Source organism: Eucalyptus grandis, chromosome 9, assembly GCF_016545825.1.
Source record: "Eucalyptus grandis isolate ANBG69807.140 chromosome 9, ASM1654582v1, whole genome shotgun sequence".
NCBI classification, from domain to species: Eukaryota; Viridiplantae; Streptophyta; class Magnoliopsida; order Myrtales; family Myrtaceae; genus Eucalyptus; species Eucalyptus grandis.
Window position 1 is genome coordinate 20,483,448 of NC_052620.1, and position 17,510 is coordinate 20,500,957.

Here is a 17,510-nt window from a genome sequence, read left to right on the forward strand (position 1 = left end):
TAACATTCATGGATCTAAAATCAGCAAATCTCAAAGAAAAATGCCATAGCTCGACCACAAAAGAAACTACAGGCAAACCCTCACTTCCAAACTTCAAGAGATTTTGCGGAATGATGAGGCAAAACCTGGAAGAGACGACCTTAAACAGCAATGAGGGAGAATTTCCAAATATCGATGTATAACGAGAAAAATGTAATGCAAAGAAATAAATCTAATTAAATATCAAGTTTCACACCTTGAGTCCATATGGCAGTTTGGATGGGCTAGTATGACTTAAAACATTTTCAATTTTCATGTTCATCAATAATGAAAACAGAAGAAAAATTTCACTGCTCTTATTGAATGAAAATTGCACCAAATTATATTGGTGTTTTATTTTTATTTTTTTCTTGTCAAAAATATATATGACGAGATTAAGAAAATAATGATGTACAAGTAACGACTTGGTAAAACGGTCTTTCTGAGCGAACTTCTGTAAAGGTGGTTGGGCTTCATCGTTTGAGAAGCTCACAGAAACCTCTCGAAGCTCTCTTTCTCCTCCTAAAATCCGAGAAGGTGAAGGCAAATTTGAATTAAATTCCACCTCTGGTTTTAGCTTTACCCGCCGTTCTATCTTTATAATTTGGTTTTACAGGAATCACCTTTGAGAGCTCAGTTAGCATTTGAAAAGGAAGACGGCTATGATCGCAAGCACATCAGCGGTAGTTCTGTAGCAGAGTTGAGCATCAAACAGGTATCCCGCTTGCCCTTATGCACTCTGGGGTTCGTGCCCACCAATTGCTAGTTGCCCTTTTCTTATCGGGCCATGCTTTGTGGACAGGTTTTCAGCTTGAGGACCTTGACTTACGATGGAAGTTAGTCTTTGATAGTTCCTTGTACAATTAAAATGTTGCATAGTTGAGTAGGTGCTTCCTCGGTGTGTACGGCCAAAAGAATAGTTAATCTTAAATGGACGAGAATGTGGGGTCCTCTTTGCCAGATGATATTCTCGATCAGTTGTTTGCTTATGCTAAAACCACAAGTCTAGCGGACGCCTTAGAAGTTCTTGTGAAATATCAAGAAATGCAGACTGTCTTTGCTTTGGTACTTGATCTAATTCAAGGACACTCGCAATATTTGACTGAACTTCTGGTACCATCACTGCAGCTTCTGAGGAACCTATGTGCTTGGAGAAGTTGTAAATCAGAATACTTTCATTGAGAAGAATGGAGTTGGGATCAATTTGACTGTCTTGAGGGCTCTGATGCACACTCCTGCCTTAGATTGAGGAGCCATCAGGATAGCCTTGCACACTCTAGCAAATGTCTCATTGGCTGGAGAGACACCAGCAAACAATTTGGGTTCAATTCTTTCCGAATGAATTTCTAATGCCGGCAAGAATTTGGAGCCAAAGACATAGTAGATCCTTTGTGTATGATACTATATACTTGTCAAGACGGGAACCCTGTATGCGTGGCAGAGCTGTGTGGAGATCCTGGTTCGTCTTTGGTGTTAGAAATTGCTCGGACTGCTTCAATAGGTACGTTTCATTTTCGTTTGCTTCTCTTTAGGCCACTTTCTCAAGTTCTTTTCTTCATACTCTGATTGAAACTAATTGTGTTCTTGTCTTTCGTCACATGATGTCATATTCTCTCGTTTGACAGTCGGAGAAGAATGGTTTAAATTGCTTTTCTCAATCATCTGCTTAGAAGAAGCACATTTACCTACCTTATTTATCAAACTAGCTGTCGCTTCTGCTGATGACACCAAAAAGGCACAATTGCTATGATGAGTTTTTACCATATTAAGCATTTCTCATTAGCATCCAGTGGGAGAATAAATGTTGTCACCATCTCTATACATTCTCTGATTATTCAGAAAAGCAAGCAGGTAGCAGGCTTATTGATTTTTCCGGGGGAGGGCAAGTTAGGTGTTCCAACAGGGTTCTCTCCTAGTGATGTCCTTGGTCACACACCATGTTGAGAGAGACTTGCGCACAGGACGGTGCACGAGGACCCATGGGAAATAAACAAGACACAACAGGCGCACTTCTCTCCCAGGGTCTTTTGGATTCGATTCTGAATTTGCTCCGTGAACTTGAGCCTCCTGCAATTATCAGAAAAATCATTAATCAGGGTCAGCACCAAGGGACAGCAACTGAAACAATGCCCTTACAAAAGGTTTTGGAGAGACATTGTTGCAGTCACTTTACTGGATTATCATGAAAAGCAATTAGATGAGATCATTATGTCGTTTTAGGAAATCTAAATTGGTGTCTACATATGATTTAGATGATGCCTATCTAAAAAATCGACCCAAGAGGAGAGAAAAAAGTACAGTATTAAGTACTATTATATCTTATAAACAAACCTTGTAACTGCATATTATATTTTTATGTAGAGCGTTTTTTACATTTTAAATTATTATTCCTATAATCGAGTGTTGCAACTATCATAACTATTTTCTACAAAATATCGAAAATCGCCGACCCGGCAGCCCGGCCTGTGACGTACTCAAAGAGGCGCAAGGGCCTCTTCAACAGGGCCTCCAAGCGCCACGGTCCTTGTCTTCTCCCCCGATGGCAAGCCCTGCTCTTTCGGCGACCCATCGGCCGAAGAGATAATCGCCCGCTACCTCCGGATCGGCGACGCGATGCCGCCAATGGCTCGGGCTGAAACAGGGTTGGACGACTGCGCGGGAAAAGCTGAAGGCGTTGGAGGATGATCCACAATTCAAGTTCTGTGGGGCTATTCTCATGTTCTGACCGACGACGAGATGAATTCGACATTCGAGAGTCTCGAAGGTCAAGGCCCAGCGTTGTCGGCTCTTTTGACGGATGGTGGCGGTTTCTTGTCTTTGCCGGAGAACTCAGCCGGTGGCAGCGGAAATTTGGCAGTGGAGCCCGCTCTCGCCCTCCGATCTTGGGGATTCTGGGTTTGGTCCGGACGACTTTCTGAATCTCTTGGATGACGGCGAGCGTTTCTTGGCTACGCTGGAGAACTCAGCCATCGGCAGCGGAAATTTGTCGGTGGAGCCCACTCCCGCGCCCTCCGATCTTGAGGATTCTGGGTTTGATCCGGATGACTATCTCAATCTCTTGGAGGACGGCGTGAGTTTTTGGACTTCACCGGAGTACTCGGTCGTCGGTGGGAAGCTCGGGCGCCTACGGAGATTTCGCGGGACGGGTGTCCGGATGTGAATATGAATGCACAAGTCTTTCTTCCTCGTACATGTACAGTATGCCGAGGGTTACATGTGTCGTGCACATTCCCTATCTTCGTTAGGTTTTTTGTACATACGAAGAGCAGAGATGATGAACATAAATAAAAATTAGGGTATTCTTCGATTCTTGAGTCCGGAGCGGATTAATCAATAAAAATTCGGTGTTTTTTTTTTTTTTTTTGGTTCTATTCTTGCATCCCTACATGTGTAGCTTGTTTCCCTTCTTCTTCGATCCGAAATGGTGTGGCTGAGAGCGTTTCGGCTGAGCGGCGACGAGATTGTGAAAGTTTCAGTTTCATCCGAATCATCCCTGGCTTGTCTCCGCGGATGTTTGAAATTTAGAGTATCGTCAGCTAATTCATTGTGCATTTTCGGGTTTTACCATGTGCGTGATGATGGTGATGGTGGGTTGTTGTGGCTTTAGGTAATTTATTAACTGAAAATTGGCGGCGTCAAATGAAGTTGGAGAAGCTTGCCAAAGGAGAATCAGGTGCATACAATTTGATTAGATTCTGATAATTAAAAAAGAAGAAGAAGAAGAAGATAGGAAGTGATAGGAAGTGAGTCATGATGAAAGCTCGTTCTAGTTGCAGCAGATGGCATTGGTTGTATAGGCATTTGTTTGGATGCTACTTGGATATTAGTCGCAGCTTAGTAGCAGCCAGAGTTGAGTAAATCCGTGTCAATGTCTAACCGCATCGACCGAAATGTTGGAGCATCGAACACTGATTCCGATAACGAAACAGATATATGTTACTGGCCCAAAGCTCATATGCTCAATGAAGAGGTTAATTTGAAGCATACAAGCACAATTCTTTTCATGGGCCAAACACTTTCAAAGCGATTCTTTTTCTGCAGACCTATCGGTCGGTGGTCTTGTACAATGAACTTCTGCATTAATGATTTCTTTTGTTTGGGTTCTTGTAGAGTCTAAGGGTAAACATGTTTTAGGGAACAAGTCATGGATAGAGGAAGTCCAGCTATTGACTTTACTTCACAAAACTGCCGCATGAATGTTATTGTCCTGACAATTTCTTTTCGCAAAAAACTAAAAATGATATTGCTTGATCATTCCTTTGCTCTGCCGTTGCTCTCAATGGTATCTATTACCTATTGCCAGCTTTGCTTTCCACGTCTTTTTTTTTTCGTCCTGTCGATGCTCGATGGAAGCCTAGTCCTCATTGAAAACCCATTTAAATTTTGATGAGTAATGACTTTCCATGGATTAATTTATAAATGCCCCGAAAATCGAGTTTCTTATTTCTCTCCTATGTGTTCCTCTATTGATGTTTACTTTTCTCTTTGGCCGACGGATAAGTGGGGCCAGTGATACCCATTTACAATAACCTCAGGATTTTTAATTTCTTCATAAGCATTGATGTAATGGCTGAAGATATGAATTGGGAACGTAGAATATATATCATGTTTGCCCATACTCAATGGTAATGATAATATTCATTAGGTTTTGTCTCACAAATAGATATGAATCAGCATTTGATGAATGACGAGAAACAAAGTATCCACATGAAGATTCTGAAAGACCCCTTTTGTTTCTCCAAGAGTGATTTGGGCAATTTGTTACTCAAATATTAGTCTTTTGGAAATTGTTTCATTGGGAGATGCTGTGCAGAGCAATCATGAGCCTTATAGCTCCTAAGTCTGCGGCGCTAAAGATCTAACTAATGCATTAAATAGTACCTGAACTTTCATGATTAAGATATGTAACATCTAATATTGGTAGTAGTTGGTCATTTGTTGTCTTTGAGATACTGCTTGAAAATTTATCTTTCCTCCTATCACTTATCGTATCGGTTGCTAGAATCAAGGAGCCTAAGGTAGGAGGCGAAGCCAAAAACAAGGAGCGTGGCAATGTCATGGCCCAGAATTTCACTTTCCATGAGTTAGCTTGGGCCACGAAGAGTTTCTAACGGGAGTGCTTGTTGTGGCGAAGGTGGATTTCGTCGAGCATACAAAGGAACCCTCCAGGGGACTGGGCAGGAAACAGAGGGGCTTCTACTCGCTCTCCCTCTTCTTAATCTTCGAAAAATGTGAGGCCTATGAAATCATGCTTTCCTTTTTCGTCAGGTGGTTGCCGAGAAGCAACTCGACAGACATGGACTACAACAAAATAAGGAGTTCCCCGTTGATGTCCTCATGTTGAGTATTTTGTCAGACTTAAACTTGGTATCTTGGCATCCCACATTGGTCTCACTAATTGGCGGTTGACATATTTTCACATCATATATCTACTTGTGCAGTGAGGACTCCAGTAAAGATGGTTCGACCATCCCTTCCGAAAAAAGGTTGTTCCATCCTGGAAAAAGAACATGAGTCTGAGAAGATTTACAACAAAAGTTATTGAAAGCGAGATGGAGAACTCACTTGTTGTATAGATCTCTAGGTCTGGCCTGGAGGACTTCGGTGATCTCCCTAAAGAGAAGGGTTTTGTTGCTGTAACTTTGTACATGTAATCTCATCGCGGTTCATTTTCTTGCAATGGTTTTAGCAGCATGTATACGGCTTTTTTTTATTACACCCCAATTTAAATTGAAAAGAAATAACATTTAAATTGCACCCAGTTAGGTCTAACTATCCGCTTATGGCTTTTCTTGTATTAAATGATTGAAAATTCATTTTATACCGAAAATCATTAATGTACCTTCCTAAAGTATAAGATCACAGACTGAATGGAATTCAAATAAAATTTTCTTGAGACTTAACAACCTATCCGACAACCGTATTTTCCAACCATTTTTATCTTTCATCTTTTATTCTTTTTCCATTTATTTCGCTTTCTCAGTCCTTCTCTGATGCAACAGCCTCTCAACTGCCTTTCTGCTTTCCTTTAGTCTTCTTCTATGTCTAAACATTCAGCACTCACTGATCAATCACAGGTGGAACTTCATCGACACAGTTTCTACACCTTAATCAATAGACCATACATGAACTACGTCAGAAAAACGCGCCCCGGTATTGCGATAAGAACAGTACAACACAAACATGCTTTCCTCCATTATCATAGACCTCCGGCCACCACAGAACTCCCACCACAATTGCAGATGACCACGCAAACACACCATAGTATAGGGAACTCAGACAGAAAAAGAAACAACACAGCGAGAAAGAATATCAGAACCAGGCATAGCGACCAAGAGAAACATACCGATGATGAGAATCATAACGCCAATTCAATGACAAATGAATATCATATTCCAACAGAAGACGACCCATAAATGAGGCCTTAATGAGTCACAGGTTGGATTGAGGTAGCGTGACTTTCAGTTCAAGGGTTGAATAGAAGCATATCCTAATTTATTTAGTTCAAGCATTTCATCAAACGAGTGATATACATTTCGATCAATGAACTTGTACACAGATAAAGCTGAGAACTTATAGAATCAAGAATACAGAAGATGAAGATGAAGAATGACAGTAGATGATCTGTGAAGAAGTTTTCGATTCTGTATTTCCATTCAATTGAACAAAGAAGATTGAAGAATACAGCCAAAACTTTCTGAACAAAAGAAGATGTTCTCCATAGTCGTCAACCGATTACAATACCTCTCTGTATATATGCGGAAAACAGAGGACTAACAACTAGAAAAACGAACTAACTAACTTTCGCTAACAAACTTTACAGCTAAGCAAAACAGAACAGCAATCTTGAGACTTTGGTAATCCGCAGCAATCTTGAGACTTTGGTAATCCGTGTCTTTGACATCTGTATGATCTCCACCGTTGATGAAACTCATTATCCATGAGTTATCAATTTCTTCAGCTCTTTTTGCTTCTTGACTGCCTTCTGGTGATCCACATCTATAATTGTCGAGGACTTCACCTCCTGTGATTGACTTCTCAATATTGCAGACTTGGCTTCTGATCTTGATTCTCTAACAAAAGCGACGACTCAATTTCAAATCATCACAACAATATTAACACACATTAAACACATTAAAAGAGCTTCAGTCACAACTTCTTTTCTCACAAACATCAAATAGAGCTCAAGGCCTCTGTTTCATTCGTAGGCGACAGAAACAGAGTTAATGGATTTTACGTTGGTTCATTGGATTTCTAGCCTCGGCCAGTGTGCATATCGGAGAATGAAGGCCTTAGACGTGTTCGCAATGAGGATCAGCGCCTGCAAAGGAGTTCTGAATGAGAACCAACTACTTCAAACTTCCCAGCCAGAAAACAGGGCAGAAAAGAGGAGTTTTGGCGCCGTGGTGGGTGCGGTGGAGATCGACAGCCACGGCTGATTTCTGGCAATTGAGAACGACGAAGAAGACCTGTGACTGAGAGAAATCAGTGATAATGTTTTATTAGCTCTCGGCTCCTCGCAAAATCATGCTCTGCTTTCAGGTACACGTGTAATTAAAATCCGGAGAGTTGTAATACACGTGCAATTAAAATCAAAGTACAATTTTTTGGTGAAAAATTCGGGGGCAGACAACAATTCGTGGCTAATTCGGAGATCGACAACAATTTATTTTCAGAATCACTCGTCCGAGTAAGCACTCAACGGTCACAATGGTCACAAAGCCCTAATATTTCCTATTTTGAAACTCCCGCATCTCACTTATGATCCACTCAGAATTCTCATCTTCTTCAAGTATTTCCTAATATTTCCTAATTTGCAATCGCGCTAGCTTTCTTCTTCCCCTCCCTCTCACCCATTCTTCGCCGCGCTCTCTCTCTCTCTCTCTCTCCCCTCTCTCTCTCTCTCTGTGGCAAAACCCACGATCATCGTCTCTTCGTCTGTTCATCTCTTCAGCACTTGGCGATAATGGGGTATCAAAGTTTTCCAGCAGCGACGGTCTATTTTCGGTCTGCAAACCGTCTTTCAAAGGGGAGAGAAAGATGAAGCTCGATTTCTCATCTCTCAATCTCTTGGCAGACGTAGCTTCTTTCATCTCCGAGGAAAGCTAAGTCTCGGGCCTTCCATCTTGGATCGTGATGTTGAGAAGAAGGTCACCCTCGTGACCACCACCACTTTGGGCCAATCGGTGTCGGATGGATCGTTCGGAAGAAGAGATTCCCGCGAGCGCGAAGGCCGACATTCCACGCCCAGACGTCAAGTTCTGACCCATTTGTCGTTGTCCAAAACAACAAGCAAGAACCTTCGAGCTGTCGCTGAGAACCACAAGAAGAGGTCGCGTACATTTGATTCCTCCGAAACCCAAGAATGGGGAAGAGTTTCCAAGAAACCCAAGAAAACTCCCAAGATGGGTCTCGCGGCTCTAATCGGACCAAGCAAATTGCCGACGAAGTACATGGACAAAATTCAGGAGATGCACGGTCGGGATATGACGCTCGTGGTGGAGAAGACTCTTACTGCCACAGACATGAGCCGAGGCCAAAGTAGGCTCTCTATACCCAACAAGCAGATAAGGCAAAGTTTCCTGAGCGAAGAAGAGATCCGAATCCTAGATAGGAAGGAGGGCATTAAGGTTTCCCTCATTGAGCCGTGCCTCGAAGTTTCTCACGGCTTGCAACTGAAGAGGTGGAATTACAAGAGCAGAAATTTTTCTTACGTGTTGACGGAGAGGTGGAATGGAGTCGCGCATCCTTATGCGCGAAATGAACTCATGAAGGATGTTGTCATTCAGCTTTGGTCCTTCAGGGTGGATGGCAGCCTTTGGTTTTGCCTCAAGAAAGTTGAAGACCATCAAGGCAATGGATACAATGGCTGTGATCTTCCTCCTATTTCGTGAAGAAGTAATTCATGATACTTCTCTAAGTTCACTACGGTACATAACTAGTTAGCTTCACTTTTCTTATATTTTTTTAAAAATTTCAATGTCTAGGTAATTTCATTCTTTCCTATTATTTCGGGACCACTATTGGCGTCTCGATGAAGTTAGAAGTGATCGGAGCTGGGGTAGTCCTCATAGATCGGCTATGGTCGACCATGATATTTTGATGAAGTTTTTTGTTGTTCTCGAGTCTTTCTTTCTTTGTATTTTCGGTTGGATTTTGCATTTTATACATTCAAATGAAAAGTGTATATAGTGCTATGGAATCACTGAGCATTGGAATGGATATAGACACTAAAGTGTCGATTTTTCCATATTGAGATCCTTATAAAATTTTAACTATTTTTCATATGTTAGTGGATGTCATCACTAAAGAATCCACTAAAGAAATGTGCATGGTAAAGAACTCAAAAATCATAAAGATGATATTACCATATAAAGTTGCCCCCTTAATTGACTGAAATAGTGAGTCAATAGGTAAAAAGGGTATTTTTAGGCAATCACTAGTTCGATTGACACCCACCAATAATATGCGCAACAAGAAGATTGACATTGAACAAACCAAGTTTCAAAACTCTGGACCGACTTATTGAAAGAAATCCATTTGGAATAATACATACACTCATCAATGGACCCGTAAAAATGCACCAACCAAAACAGACAATATATTATCAAAACACTCATAAATTATGGAAGTATTAACCTGTCACAAACCAAACCACCCAGACAACATACATGAAACATGGCATCAACCCGCATAGCCAGCATATTGAAGCCAGCATATACAAACCATACGCAGTCAATTTCACATCTAGAAGCAGCACTCATAGCCAAGAAATCAACATGCATTGAACATGTATCTACAGCACTTATGACCAAGAAATTACCATATGGTGAGCACGTACTGCAGGTATAGCCCTTAATCCAGCATGTTCAGTAGGCAATGGAAATGATACCGGAAGCATGTGCCATTGTTCTAGGCCTCTAGGTGAAATACTATGGTACCCACTAAAAAGAAGCCAATCGAGAATGTAGCCCCACTTACACGGGCCTTGCTCCTGAAAAATAAACTTTGTCAAGTTGCACAGACTTTAAGACACCCTTCCGTATACTCAACCAGAATGTCACAATTTCTTAAACATGCACAGATTACTTATGAACTTCATTTAGCTGAGAAGCAAGAACCTGGAAGAAGAGGGAGCTTTGGTGGTCATTACTATTTGATCTGAATCTTATCGAAAATCGACCACATCTAACTCAAGGTTTGATAACGAGTCGTGGCATTCAATAACAAAGAAGAGCAACTCTGTTTCACTCAACTTGACAAACAACTCTAGGCTACTAATTGAAACAAGAAAGGTATCTGTGGCAATGAAGTAAAAGGCGGGAGCAACGAGGTACTCTGAACAGGAAACATTAACAGATGGGAATATGAGTACGAAAACAGAACATGAAGCGAAATCGCACATGATCATACGTAAAAGGAGATGTTTGACTTGGCTTATTTGTTGGAATCCGAATCCTCTAACTGAGATGAGCGCATTCCTACAGTTCCTGGCTAAGCATAATTGAATTCCGCAAGGCAACATTACTAATCCTTGTCTTGGATAATTTCACCGAATACCTTCTGTGCGTCGTCTGACACATGGCACCTCCCATACCTTGACACCACCGCATTGAACTCAAACCAGTACTCTCGAACCGATTAGCACCAGCAACCTTATGGACCGAATAAACAGTGAATCTCGTTTGCGGCTATGAAAAATGAATTCGAAATTCGACACACGAGTTTAATCGGGAAAGAAACGATTTGATGAGTGTGATAATTGATGGACAAATTCCATCATCGTTGGAACGTCTTAAGGAACTGGCCGTCTACGAAGATTTCTCGATTCTTCTCTCTCTCCCTGCATAACACGAAGTGCATACCACGGCGATTGAAATGGAGCCGAAGTTGATTGTCGAACTCGGCGACATGAGCCTCTTCGCAGTTCGACGCCAACGGCGGACGGAACACTCAGTCGTGGGCCTCGAGCTTCTGTCTCCGATCTCGAAGAAGTATTTGCACCGATGAATCCACCAGCCTGCTCGCACAACTCTCGATGTTGCTTTCCACACAGACCGGAGGTGATTCAGTTCGAGGTAAGGTCTGACCATCGGAGAACCTGACGGCGGGTAGGGGGAGACATATGAATACTTAGAATCGACGGAAATGTACCTCAGACGAGAGAGGAAATCGAGAGGATCTAGGTTCGAGCTCCTTGCGTCGTCCGTGATCGGAGATGGAAGACCGGCAGTGGCCAACTGGCCACCGACGGAGCTGGCGGCCAGCGGCGAAGCTACTGAGGACGTGAAAGGCTCGCGGCGGCCAGAAGAATCCAGAACTTCGTCATTTTTCGGGTTTCTTTTTTGGGCGGGAGATCCGTGGAATGACCGAACGCAAAGGATTGCTTTTATAATTCTCTTATGAAATGACCAAAATACCCTGCGTTAGAATGACCAAAATCACCAGGGCAAAGGATTCGTCGTGTGTTGGACTGGGGTTGGCAACTGCTCTAAAGATTTTGGCCAACTGGTTAGTAGACTTAACTACCCGACACCTGTAATTTCCAAACTATTTTTATCTTCTACTTTTATTTTTTTTCTCGTTTATTTACATAAATATCTTTTATAGTTATTTCCTTTTCTTTTTGTTAGTAGCTTTCACTTGCTCAGTTCATCCGATAAACTCCACTTCTCTCTAAGTTTATTTCTTGATTGACATTCACATATGAAGATTTATCTTACTGACCGCCCTTACGAAATGTTCACTGGTTTGTCTACATAGTATATATCTTGACAGTTTAAAATTCACTTGATTCATTGTAATAATTGAAGCCAAATGTTCGCTATGAAGTTGTTGATGTTTGTGCACACCAAATGTTCAATGTTTTGTACGGATGAAATATGTTTTGGTTATATTAGACTCGCTTATGCTCAATCCCTGGTCACTTTGGCATGTTTGAACGCCATTTTAAGGAGTGAAATTTGGCTTGTGGTTGTTGGAATGCGCGCTGGCCAGCACCTGTTAAGCACGACTTTGGTGTGTTTCAGTCTCATGGGAGGAAGACATTGGTTGTGTTCATGATGACGCATTAATATATTGCTCTTTACTCGTCATTTTTAGCATGTTTCAGTCTCATGTCCATATTAAATAGCTCAGAATTTATATCGATCTATTATTAAGTCATTGCATTTTCACGGCTTTAGTATGTGGAACATAATCCAAGACCTTGCTTCTCGTGACTGTTTCTTCATTGAATGATGAGTGCTTCGTCCTTTTTGCGAGCAAGGCTTGAGATACTTAATCGTAAATAAGCATACTTGAATCTTGGCAAGTTCTTGTAAAATTGATGCACTTGTTAAGTTGTGCATGCTGTATACTTACTGAAATTGAATGCCTACCCTGTTCAGTGTGATTTTACAATGTTGGTTGAATCTCATTCTGATGTTATTTTGACCCATCATACATCTACATTCATATAATAGAACGTTACATGGAACTTGTGTTTTTATTCAAATCATGACATTTTGAAGCTTGAAACACATTGGAAATGATAGATATACTTGCTGTCCAGATTTGCAATGAGTTGAATTGAGTTTCCTATGGTGCCATACACATGCCATTGGGGTCACCCAGGCATGTTTGTTCATGTGGGGAAGTGGTATTTTGAAGTGTTTCGATGTCTAAGAAAGTGAGTGTCCAAAATGGAGATTCAGAAGATGCGCTTGCAGCTTCTTATTCTAATGTGCTTCTGATAATCAAGAGAGAGTGTGGGCTTTCAGAAGAACAGTCTTTTTCATGGGCATTATGGTCAATTAAAACTTGAAAGAATGTGTATGAAGCTATTTAAGTTATGGAATCAAAGCCACCCTTTACAATCTTATTTTATAAAAAGTCAGTGTGAGTACATGCGAGGGAGCAAAAAGTTATAGGACACTCTTGAAACCTAATGTGACCTAACCATTAAATTTCAGTGTTATAGAAATTTTTTCCTTTGAATGTAAAATTGTTATGGAAGAGGAAGGACAACAAATGCAGTTTTCAAGCTTATCGAGTTTAAGCCAATCCTCAGGATTATCACTCTCAGGCTCAAATTTTTTGAAAGGCTGAATTTGGTCCCTGATATATGCTCATTATGTTTGGTGGAATATTTGAATTTCTTCATATGATGTTAATCCCGTAAGATTAAAGAATTCCTGCTTCCCCCCATGTTGTATTTTCATGTCCGCTAATTCGTGCGATGTGCTTACAACAAATGATAATCAGGAGCAGTTCTTCAAAGAGTCAAGTGAAGGCCATACATGATGAATTAAATGCGAAGGAAGGGGACTTTGAGAGGAAACAAAAGGAGAAGAGGGAGCGATTAAGGCAATCAAATGCTAATACTTCAAGTGCCGAAAGGAGAGGGGTACTGAAAAGCTTTACCGTGCTGTTTCCATTTTGTTTCATCCCTCAGTAATTCGGTTTTGGTTCAGGGTGGAAAAAATTGCTGAGTTTCTACAGCTTCAGGAAAAGGAAATGGAGGAATTTGTGGCGAAAAGAGAGATGCTGGAGAAAGAGCATGAAGACAAGCTGGTGGCGATGAAGAAGAAGCATTGGGATGAGGAAGTGGACTTGGAGAAGGAGTTGAAGACCTAACTCACTCGACTGATGGAGTCGTACTCCCACCATTGACTTGGACGAGATGTGGACGTCGCCTCTCTTACATGAGAGGAGAGTGGAGGAGGCCTTCGACTTTTCAATGTGTTATATGGGCTAGACTTGCAGCTATTCTAAACTTGTGCACTGTTTATTAGGTTCATGTTTTTGAGACCAATGACTTTGGGCGTAAGAACAGTAGAAGTATCAAAACTTTCATACGGCACTCACTTGAGGGCCGAAACTTTTTTTTTTTTCGCTCACTTGAATGTCATATCGGAGAAAAATTGATTACTTGAATACCAATTCCGGCCAATATCCTACATGGAACCTTTTTTTTACTTTTTAATTTTTTTGAATTTTTTTTAGTTCCATATGTATTTTGCTTTTTTTTTTGTTTTCTTTTTTCTTTAGGGCCGACGAGGGTCACTAGCGACCCTCGCTGACCATGTCCTTACTTTTCTTTCATAGTCGTCGACATGACTAGTGGCCGCCTCGCCCTCAATTGCAAAGGCCCTAGGCAATGCCCCAAGGGCCCTTGCCGGGTGCTGGGTAGCCACAGGTGACATCGTTTTGAGCAAGCAAGGGTTGTCATGGCCTCACCATTGGTCGATGAGGTCCCCATGGCCTTGTCAAAGCCTTTGCGGCGAGGGTGGCCAGATCTAGGTGAGAGTTGCCTCACCCTCAACCACAAAGGCCTTGGGCAAGGCCGCGAGGGCCCTCACCGACGTTGGCCAAAGTAGGTGAGGGTCATCCTGGCCTCTCCAGCTATTTGCAAGGCCCTTACGGCCTCACCTAGGGCCTTCGCAACGAGCGCAACCAAGTCTAGGCAAGGCCACAAGGGCCTTCGTCAGCATTGCCCATAGTAGGCGAGGGTCGTCACAGCCTCCCCAATGATTGGCGAGGTCTCGATGGCCTTGCCTAAGGCCTTCACAATGAGGGCAGCCAAATCTGGGCAAGGGTTGCCTTATCCTCACCACGAAGGCCCTAGGTGAGGTCATCAGGGCCTTGCCAACCGCTAACGAGCCTACGACATCGCTCGCGGCCACCTAGAACTAGATGTTGCCCAAAGCGACACCAATGACCTCGCGTAAGGCCTTCATTACCAAGGGTGGGACAACCGTAGTTGGCAAGGGTCGCGGTGACCCTCATTGACCCTAAAAAAAAAAAAAAAAGTAAAATATAAAAGATTAAAAAAAAATATTATTAAAATAATATTTTCCACCAACCACGTCGGACGACTAGCGACCATGTCAACTTTTCCAGTGGGGCAAATCGAAAGTGACATTTTTTTAATTCTTTTAATTCAAGTGACATTCAAATGATCTATTTTTCAAATTTGTGGTACTTAAGTGAGTGAAAAAAAATCTTGGCACTCAAGTGAGTGCCGTACGAAAGTATTGGCACTTATACTGTACTTACCCCAATGATTTTGTATGTTGAATGTCACCAAAAAAAAAAAAAGAAGATGGAGTTAACTTATAAAGTCATCTACTTTATACTAATAGTAATGTGTTCGTCAAATTCTAAACGTTAGTGAGCGTGTCGAACAAGTAATATAATTATAAGAAAGAATATCGTCCCATGGAGATTGATGATTAATAAATTAATTAAATACTAAAAATAAATTAATTCTAAAATTTATCTAACAGATCATAGTAGAATTGAGAATAAATTAGAATCGAGAATAAATTGAAATTAAAAATCTTAAAAGAAAAATTTGGAAAGTAAATGCAATAAATTAATTAGATAAATATGTTAGAGCATCCGATTTCACCATAACTACTACATATAAATTTCAAATTGTTACGCGTATAAGAACGATATCAAACATGTGATAGCGGAATTTCCTAATATATTTACTATCATATCTTTAGGTATAGCAAACCTACTCAGTTTATTAATCTACCATATTTCTATGTGAATTTAAATAAACATAAGTGCGTTAAAATCTATGAATATTCCCTGCTTTACAATGAGTCTTATGAATCAACTTATCATCGAAAGTTACATAAATAACGCGATATATCTATATCCATATTTAATTCATGGTTATATATTATAAAGAGCAATTGTATGTTATCACTTCTCAGTCTTAAATATGTGCATTAGATCATTTAAGTGATGGCCAATCACTTAAAAGCATTACGCATAATAATATATAACTCACATGAATAAAATCATTTGCACACATAAAAATCATGAAATTTATATTATCATAGTTAGGCTACATCGTAACTTAACAAAAGAAAATTAGAACATAATAGAAGAAGAAGTGAAAACACAAATTATACCTAACATCTTGAATACAAAAAACAAGAATTTTGTTACCACATTTTGTATTCTCTTCAAAATATTTGAAAAAACCCTAGAATAATGAAAATCGATCTAAAAATAATAACCTGTCCTCCAGTCTCTCAATGTTCTCATATTTTTAGGACAAATCCAAGACCCTTATCCCCAGGCAATTGCTTATTTTTTGCATAAAATTATGGAGTAAATCAAAGAATCTTTGATTGAATATCCATCTTCCAACACTTGCAAATAAAATTAGGGAACAAAATTAAGGATTCCCTGATTTGATATCCATCTTCCAATACTTTCTAATTTGAATTCTTGATTTTTGCCATTTTTTTCTTTATCTTTTTTATATCTCATTATGTTACATAAATAAGGAAAATTCGAATAATTAGAAGAAAAATTAAATATTTTCTCATAGATATTGCATTATTTATTGCTCAAAATAAGTAAAATAACTCTATTTTTATAGAGTTATCACAATGTTTGTCAACAATTTATGGAATGCTTTAAAACTTTTCAAAATCAACCGAAAGGCAATGTATGTAAATGTTTAAGGCTAATAGAGACCAGAATCACCTCGTCTGCAAAAACCATCATAGAATCATCAATTAGGAAATGCAAGAGAGATATGACATGTTTTAAGCTTTATTAATGCAAGAGGACTTGTGCCTTGTACTGCAAATTTAAAATTCTCAGGAACAATTAGAATTTTAGACGCAGTGATCGATCGTTTTAATTTCTGCAAATGATAACCAATCCATCTCTAGCTTAATCCTAGCAGGCGTGATTGGACAAAGTGAAATAAATTACTTTTGTTGGAAGAGATTAGGAAACATATGCATGACTGCACATGGCTTTAGATATTGGAGTAAGAATTGAAAGTCGAATTTGAAATATTAAACAAACATAATACACAAACACCTCGTATCTTTCATGGCACGCTAGGAAACGTCTCATCGGAATTGTGTCAATTCGGGAGGTTTTTGTGATGGTGCTCTTTCCACAAGGGTAGAAATCTTATTGATTTATCTCAATTTCGCTCGTCAAACCCTAGCCGATTGATTTTGAAAGGAATAATCTGCCGGATGGGGCCCAAGTTTTTGAGTAAAATTCCCCAATTGCCCTTCATTTGGAACTAGGAAAGGCACGTGAAGCATTCATGCTCGTCGGAGATCTAGGGCAAAGGAGACAATTTCTGCGCAATTTAAGGGATAATTTAAAACAAAACGACGTCCCGGGTGTACTTGAGAATCTTCTTCTTCTACTTCTACCCCAACCATGTGCGATTCCGACCTCGGAATCCTCCGAGAGTATGAGCTTCGCTTCCTCAGCTGCACCCTTCGTCCTCCCGCTCCTCCTCCTCAAAATTCATCTCCGCCTTCTATTCCAAACCACCGTCTCCACGCCCTCATCCTTGACCTTCTCCTTTCCATTGAGGCCAGTGAGTATCATGCAGATCTGTTGAACTCTGATGCCTTCCATCTTAGGGCACGTTTGGTTTGGTTTTGCAAATGAGCATTGGGAAAATGCAAATGCCTTTGATCTAAAGCCTACGAGGAAATGTAAATTGCATT

General features: G+C 40.5%; 2 long non-coding RNA genes across 4 annotated transcripts; one reads left to right on the forward strand and one right to left on the reverse strand.

Moving 5' to 3' along the window:
• The first annotated feature begins 477 nt into the window (after positions 1 to 477).
• On the forward strand, positions 478 to 1,312 carry LOC120288327. 2 transcript variants are annotated; one of them, XR_005546663.1, is made up of 3 exons: positions 478 to 555; positions 635 to 733; positions 821 to 1,312. It is a non-coding gene; the product is annotated as an uncharacterized LOC120288327 (long non-coding RNA). The 2 variants fall into 2 exon arrangements; XR_005546662.1 differs by having other exon boundaries at positions 1,147 to 1,312.
• A 5,395-nt stretch (positions 1,313 to 6,707) lies between these two features.
• LOC120288326 lies at positions 6,708 to 11,365 on the reverse strand. Of its 2 annotated transcripts, none has more exons than XR_005546661.1 (5): positions 11,173 to 11,365; positions 10,884 to 11,062; positions 9,842 to 10,012; positions 7,256 to 7,487; positions 6,708 to 7,091 (listed from the first exon to the last, which is right to left on the reverse strand). It is a non-coding gene; the product is annotated as an uncharacterized LOC120288326 (long non-coding RNA). The 2 variants fall into 2 exon arrangements; XR_005546660.1 differs by having other exon boundaries at positions 7,256 to 7,493.
• Between the last annotated feature and the right edge of the window lie 6,145 nt (positions 11,366 to 17,510).